Consider the following 8,615-nt stretch of genomic DNA (forward strand, 5'->3'; position numbering starts at 1 on the left):
CTGTTTACCCAGTCATCTGCTTTTTTCTTCATTTATTCTAGACTTTCGTTGTGCCTGCACGGCAACACCCTTAGTCTCCACTCCTATTCCTCAATTTCCCTTTCCAAGCATTGCTATTCCTCAAGCTCTGAGGCTTTCTTCCAGATTTGCTATATGCTTTTGGTGCCGTTGGCTTCTCTCTTCTTCTATTGTTGCTAGCTGCTCTGCGACATCTCATATCATTTCATTTTCTTTTGACAGATCTTTGTACAATGCCACCAACTCATCGAAACTCAATTGTAGGCTTATGAGGCTGTGTGTTTCCGTTGCGAGTTTTGCTTGCCATCTCTCGTCCTCTCCTCCCTTGGCCTCAAGCTTCTCCTTTAGCTCCTTGATCTCTCTTTGATAGATGGCCACTTGAAGGGTTCTTTTTAACTAAGAGGTTGCCATTGTCTCCCTTTTGGCCTCGAGCTCAGCTAAAGCTATTTTCTTGTCTTCCTTTGCCTGTTCCAATTGCGATAGGAGTTCCTGTATGTAGGTGTCGCAGTTTGTGGACAATGGTAGTGCAGAGGGACTAGTGGTTGTAGATGCCTCTATCTTTGACCTTTTGAGGTCCTGTCTGGATTTCATGTCTGTAGTAGAAGCTACTTGTCTTTTTGCTCCCATCACATGGGTTCTTGCACTTGCACCTTGAGTCACCTCTTTGTTGACTAGGAACTGCACCCAAGCCACAAGATTGCTGGCATCTATCGTGGTAGAGGAGTCTTGGGTGGGTGCAATGATTGGGGTGGCGGGAAGTAGGATGGGTGGGAGAGGGTAGATTAAACCCTTTCCCTTTCCCTCGGTCACTGGGGTGGCAGGCCTTTGGGTGTCTTGGAGTTGGTGCTTGGACCTTCATGTCGAGGTCGGCTCATGGTCACCAACTCTTCTTGTTGTGAAGGTTGCTCCACTGAGAGGTGGATAGCGAGAGCTATGTCTTCTTCCTCTTTTTTCTCGAGCTCTGCGTCTTCCTCCTTAGCTTGCCTCTTTCTCTCCTCAGTTTTTTTGGATTCCTCTTTTATTCTCTTTGCCTTGTCCCTTTTTTTTTCTTTCTTTGTTCTTTCGTGCTTTTGGACTCACTTTTGGCCTCGTGTAGGTTTGTTTTCTCTTTCTTCCCCCTCTCTTCTTTGGCCTTCTCATGTGGAGTCTCTTTCTTTGATTTCTTGGCCCTTCCTTGGCCAGATTGTGCTTCTCTCTCTCCCTCGTCCTCACTCATGGTCCTTTTGCTAGACTGCTCTTGTCTTCGGGCAGACGTGACTTGTCTGGCATCTCACTGATTGCCTTGTCATTTTGTGCTTTCCCTAGTGCCTCTCTTATGATGGCTGTCAAGATTCCTCCAAAGCTAATGGTGGAGGCCTTTGAGGGATGATGATTTCCTGGCTTTGGAGGCCGAGGACTCTCCCCGCACAGGTCTTTCACTGGTGGCTAATGCCTTTTCAGACGTCCCTATCATCTTCCTCATGAAGCCATTTAGATTTACCTCGTTCAAGGACCGGGCAGCAATGCTCTCTCTAGCATTGCTACACTGATTCTGTTCATCAATGTGTTATATCGTTGATTGGAGAAAAAGGCGTGCACCATTTTGGCCTAGATTTGGACCTCGGGGTCGGGGATGTCAACCAGATTGATGTCGTCGCTGGTGTGAACAATCACTTTGTCCATTCCCAACATGTCATATACATCCCTTTTTGGTTGTCTCTACACTTTGTTTGGTAGGCCTAGTGCTTTTTGCACTAGCTCAGGGCTTAGCTCAATTTCTACTTGGCGGGCCTCATTCTCTAGGTGTACCATGATGGTGCCTTGGTTTTTGTTGAAGGTCCGAAGGAATTCGACGTACTTCTCATAGTTGATGGCTTGGCCTACCTTCTCCACGTACTTCTGCAGCTTGCATTGCTTCACCAATTATGCGATGGATGGCTCCTCCATGACTAGGTCTTCTAAATTCAGGATATGCCTAAAGATGAATTGATTGTAAGCCCTCGTTTCCAACGACTCTCGTTTCCAACGAGAGGCCGTACTTCACCTGCTCCTCCTCTGAGAATAGAAGTTTGCTGCTTTTCTCTTGGCTTGCCATTGTGGGTACCTGCCATGATGCCATAGTTCCACCATTAGTGTCCTTAAGGTAACTTCTTACTGGACAGTAAGCATGAATTGATTATGCTTTCTTAGGAAGAATAACGTGCTAAAATACAACAAGAGCATTTTTTCCTTCAAGCAGTCCATTCATTCCAAAAATTTACGACTTTTTTCTCAGTCACGAGTTGGTTTTTATTTGCTCTCTACCACTCTTGGACATTGATGGATGGTTTATCCATGCGTTTCATGCACCTTACCTGTTTACATGTTTGATTTCACCTTGCTCTAGAATCCTTTCTAGCATCAAGGGTTGAGAGGTCAAGGGCATTCGACACTGGCTTGCGGTGTTTTACTTCCGCATGAGCCAATCATAGAAGTTTGGATAATATTCTAGATTGGCATAGCAGTCCATATCGAAAGGATGGATGCCGACTTGAGTGATGTAGGTGAGAACATATGTGAAGGAAGTCACTGGAGTTGATCCTACTAGCAATATGTAACCCTTCTTGAGTCAGAATTTGGTCTAAATGTGGGTGGGTCATGATGTGCTCTTCTAGGTTTTGAATGGTGGTCAACACCCTATGGGAGGTTGGAGCCACATAACTGGGATCATACTCGGAGGTCTTAATGGCATGTCGCTGCTCAGCATTGGTAATGATTTGGTAGACTTCTTGTCCCCATTGGAGTCAGAGAGCATACCACTTCCTTAAGAAAGTATCGGCTAGCCTGCGGAGCTCTTGTCCAGCTTTTGGCTTGTGGTAGTAACTCTGCTATCGACATTGGCGATCAATTCCTCCACGAGACTATGAGGGTTTTTAACCATGAGGAATTCATATTCCTCCTAGGTGCACATCATGGAGCGGACATTCGACGCTAAGGATGGATTAAGTAGGCCTAGGTCCAAACGCTCATAGCTCTTAGCGAGTAGGGTGAACATGGCATCCAAGCACCTGATGCAGGTGATCAGGTTGTCTTTTGTGTTATTAGTTAGGACTTTGGCCAATGTGAGGATGGATCGTTCATAGGACAACTTAAGACATGCTAGGCGGGTAAGGTTTGACTGAACTAAATAATTTGGTAGTTGATGGTTGTGGCCTTGGTTGCTCCTGAGAATGTGGTTGGGCTTCTTGTGTGATGGGCTTGATTAGAGTCGGAGGTTCCATGCTACTAGATGCTAGTGAGGTCTTAGGGGCACCAGTAAGACAGGGTTGAGGTAGAGTGTGAGTAGTAGGGTTCGGCTCTAGTCAATAGACTTGTTTAGTCTCTACTAGCTTTTGTATTTGAGGCTCTACATCTATCGCAATTTGAGTTGTTTGTGGCATTGGTGTCTTTTCTGTGGGTAAGTTTAGGGGTGTTGTTGGAGTAGTGCCCTTGGACATCTTGGCTTTAGGTACCCAAATCCAGGTGTTACCCTCATAGTAGCATTGTGCTTGCAATAAGGCCTTGGAAACCCATCACGACTTGACCATTCGTCGATGCACCTGTAGTTTCTTCTAGGCCTCCTAGGTTTCAAGGGGGATTTCCGAGCCTTGTGGGTTCGTATTTGGTGCTCTTAGGCGGCAGTCATGGATGTTTTGGCACCCATTTAAACTATATTCAAGGGTTTTAGCTTTGTGGTCGACTTTTGCAGGTGCTGAGGTTTGGTGGGTGGTGATGAATCACCACCCCCTCCTTAGGCTCGATGGTGGGTTTCTCTACTTGTGGCTTTGTAGACTATGATGGAGCGCAGAGCCCTTACTAAAAGTTGTGACTATCTGAACGTTGCCAATGGCAAGGTGAATTTGTTGCGAGTAATAGTCGACATCGCAATGTTATTGTTTCTTGAATGTACATCCCAACAACGATTCCTTACCAACAGTCTTAGTGTTAGGCATCACATAGAAGGTCACAGGTAGGATTTCAGTCTCGATAGAGATCGTTATTTACTTACCGAGCAGTGAGTAGGACCGTCTTCCAAATGGATTGAGTTTGGTGTTGGTGGACTATAGTTTTGGTTGATCAATGAGGGCCCAATGATTGTGTGTGAGGATGTTATAGTCAGCTCCCTCGTCAATAAGTGCATCAAATATGTGTGTCTTGTGGGTAGTCACTAACAAGCGTAGGTAGGCATGTGCTAGCACTTCCTCATCTTCATCTTCAATTTTCGTGATGGTACTAGGGGCATGTCACTAGGCTCACCAATTGCCTTAGTAGCGGCTTGTTCGTACTTCTCACTATTCAAGAATGGTAGATCGACTGTGGCTAGCACATGCATCCAATCTCGCTCATTCTCATGACAAGGGATGTACTTGGTGAGTGGCACGTATGATTTCCTAATTTGTGCATCACCCCTTAGCATGGTGGAGATGGCATCCAGGTCGACTAGTGTGGCCTTCCATGTAGTCCTTGGCCTTGCAGACATGCTCAAACTACTCTACGAAGCTATATGGGTCATCGTTTGGCTGGTACTTGTCTAATTGGTTAGCTATGACAGGGATTCTTAATTGGCCCTTAGAGCCCTGGTTAGCTCCTAAACCTGCAAGCAACGAGGTTGCCATTGGAGCGGGGCTTTGCTCTGCTAACAAGTTGTCTAGCAGTCGTTTCATAAGAAACTCACTCAATGTGAGGTCACCTTCTAGTGCTCTTTCCCTCTTTGCGTTAGGTCCTGTCCTATTTCTGCTTGTTAGGGCTAGCTCTCGCCGAATCTTGCGCATTTCTATGTTTTGTCATCGCAAGCTTCTGGCTTACAGTTCCTAATTGTAGGCCACTATGCCCTGCAAAGCTTCCCACACTAGTCTCCTCTCCTCTTTGAGGTTCGCTAAGATATCCTTGGACGTCCTACCGTGGTGGTCTATCCAGGTTTGTAAATCGTAATTGGTGACTAGCTGCTGGATTTCCATTGGGAAATTGCCTAGGTCAAGCTTTTTTCCATGTTCGTGGTGGTTAGTGATTCGCTCTGCCATGTTCATGGTCTTGTGCTTGACTAGGTTGTTGATGAGATTGACCAAGTTGGGTAGATCCACTCCTCCAATGGTGTCGATCCTTGCTCTTGGTCCTATGCTTGGGGTTCTCGATCACCCGACTACGTTTTAGGGACTTCACCTACTAGTGGGTTCATTCTGATTGTTAGGTTTGAGTGAGTTTCTTATTATTTACAGACGTTCCTCAACTTATGCTCTCTTGGTGTGTGTGTGCTTATTCTCTTCCGTGCACCATGCGAAATCAGGCTTTCAACTTTTCTTAAGTGCACTTCAAGTGTTGGGAAAAATGTGGGTGTGAATACAAAGTGATAATTGTAGCTCTTGCACTCTCGTCTCCATACTCGGCCTAATGGGGATCTAGGCTCGATTCCTAACCACTTCCTCTAGTCTCTAGGGTTTGTCCTACATCGTTCAGCTTGCTCAGGGTCATGCTTAGGGTCAAATGGGGTCTATTGGTTAACTTGCAGCTCTAAGTATACCGAATATGTTGATATGATTGTCAGCACTATGCTTGGCCATTTGACTGCGATTCCTAGGGTCAAATTTGTATATAAGGCTTTCGATGAGCTCTCCTTTCACGGGTTGTACTTTGTGTCGTCTCCCGGACACACTAGATTTGTCAATTTTGATGTGTCAAAATCTGGTCCGATTCTGTAGAGTCCAATTTTGCAGTGTTCAATTTAAGGGATTGGACATCCAATTTGACAGGTGTTTGATTCTGAGATGTTCGATTCTGAATGGTTTGATTATGGGATGTCTGATTGGACAGGTCACGTTGGTTCGATTTGAGTATGATCGATTTTCAAAATCGGACAGGGTGGTCCAAGAGTTCAATTTTCAAAATTGGAGGAGGTTGTAGGTCTGAGTGTTCGATCCTAAGGATTGGACATGTGGTAGTGGTCCGATTGTAGGGGTGTTCGAGTTTGGTGTGTTCAAGTGTTCAAGTCTGATTTCACTGAGTCCGATCAGATTGGTCAAGTTGGTTCGAGTGTTGGCCATCTGATTCTCGGAATCGGGCGGGTGTAGAGTGTCCAAGCGTTCGATTTTGGGAATCCACACCTATGGATTGTTTCCGATTCCACCAGCACATAAACAACGGTAACAAAAATCACTTCATGTCAACGATTTTTGGCCACGCACACTAGTAAGATTCTTGAGGTTCCAAGGTTAGATGCACAGAAAGGTTTCTACACACATGATCCATGCAAAAAACTCATGTGGCCTTTGATTGATTCGTCAAAAGCACCAAGTCTTGCATAAGCTCTCAAGCTCTCTCTCTCTCTCTCTCTCTCTCTCTCTCTCTCTACTGACAGAACTTGAAAATGAGGTCTCCCTTTGCCTCCCAAGGGCTTAAACCCTTGTTGGACTCAACCTTAGTCCTTTTGATCACTCCCCGTGCGATTCTAACACCTCTAAGTACTCTTTTTTCCCATTTTTCTCCCTGTTTGTGCCTATTTAATAGTAGAAACCCTAAAGCTTTTTCCTTCAATTTCTTGGTCCTAACCTACTCTAAATGCAACAAATCAAAAGCAAAACACTGAAATGCTTCCTCCTACCTTGCTTAATCATAAAAAAACCAAAATACTTACTTCTTACTAAGATTAAGAACCCAAAACCTCCTATCTATCTCAAGCTCCACTTTGGGGATGAAACCCTGACTTCATCATGTGATTTGAGGCATGCAAGTGCTCAAGCTTGAATCCATTGGTCCTGGCAATGAGACCAAAATGTAGAGGGAGCTCACGCTCAACCGTGAAGACCCACAGACCACTTATTGTTTCAAGCATTTCCAGGGAATACCTATGGCTATCTCCCACCTAGCTGACACACCTTTGATCCTACTGGGGTGTAATGAGCTTACCTTGATGCCCAAACAAGCTACTTCCTTCCTCAAGCACACCAATAGCTCCACGATTCGTGCAACCTCAAGCCTCCACCTTCAAACTTCATCCTCCATAGCCGTGCGCAAGACAAGAGAAGAGAAGAGAAGAGAATAAGAGAGGAGATGATGGAGAGCTTCTTCCCCTTGATCCCTCACCCTCACACACACACTCCCTCACACTCTCACACTCCCTCTCTTAAGCACACACAAGCAAGCAAGAAGGAGAGAAGAAGATGAGTCCTTTTTGCCACATACCAAGGAATGAGCTCTTCATTCACTTTTCAACTTTATATACAAAACCCTAAATCCCTTTTGGGCGGTCATCCGTTTATTCCCTTTTTTACATGGTCGGCCGTGGCCTAGGCTCTCTTTCCCATTGTCATCCTATCTTCCTAGCTTCCTTCCTACCGCCCATTCACTTTTACAATTTGCACAGGAGGGAGCCTGGTGCTCTTTCACAAATAGTTTTGGGGGCGCCTTGCATTTAAAAATGCGCTTTTGCCTTTGCCTTGGCTTTTGAGGCCGCTCTTGCGCCTTCAGCTATTTCCCTTCTTGTTTATTCCGTTGTGTTTGATTTCCTTCCGGGCCTCCTCTTTCAGGTCCTAGCTTGCACTTTTCCACTTTTTTCACATTTTCTTGTGCTGAGGTTAACAATTGGGATTCAAAATTTCCCTTGATTTTGACACAAATTGGCACAAAATTGGACTCCTCAAGTTGTCACAAATGCCAAATGACATCGGGATCCAAGTTTCCCCTTGATTTTGGTACAAATTGAAATTCAATAGGAATTGAAATTGAAATTTCCCCCTTGATTTAGGCACACATTGAAATTCAATATGAATTAGGATTTTTGATAGCAAATTTAGTGCATTCCATTTTAGATTCACTGAGAGAAGTTGAGAACTTGACAAAGGAGAGAAATATCTATTGGAGAGAGAATATTTTAAGTGATAACTTTGATGGAAATGGTGATGGTGCCAACAACTTTGAAAGGGAGATACAGTTGCATTGTGGTTGGTTGAGCCCTCTTCTTCTATTGTCAGCTCTAATTGAGGTGAGGAAGAGAACCTACTACACCAATACTTTTATGTGTGTGATTTGCTATCACTTGTTGATTTCCATTTTCTTGATGGTGGCTGAGACTCTTTTGGTAGTAGTCACCCATCTAGAATGGCCTCTATCCAACCCTCAACTAGCCTTAATAAGCTCTCCATTAGCTTGCATGGCAAATTCTCTCACCTTTTGCTAGGTGGCATATATTCCAATGGAGACTCAACCTCTAGACTTTAATTTTCAATAATTAATAATTGTGAAAATTAAAAATCATATTAGGCCTAATTGGCCACTACCCATGCACATTTTATGTGGTAAGCCCTTTGAACTAAAAGTTATTCATTAACTTTAGTCTAGGTAGAAAATGTTTGATTTTTCTTAGCCCAAATGACACTACAAGTGATGCATCTCTAAGGGCCCATTTAATGGCTAAGGCTAACATTGTCACCATGCACCCATTAGTAGATGTCTAGCATAATTTATGTTAATTATTGCCAATGTCCCCACTTCCCAACTTGGGTTTTAGGCTATTATTGTATCCAAAATAACTTGCACTTCACATGTGCACCTTACATGTGCATACACATCTCCATGTCAACAACAACAATTAGTATTGCTACTATTGT

Source organism: Lygodium microphyllum, chromosome 3, assembly GCF_053477565.2.
Source record: "Lygodium microphyllum isolate KBCC chromosome 3, Lygodium_microphyllum_v1.1.10, whole genome shotgun sequence".
NCBI lineage: Eukaryota > Viridiplantae > Streptophyta > Polypodiopsida > Schizaeales > Lygodiaceae > Lygodium > Lygodium microphyllum.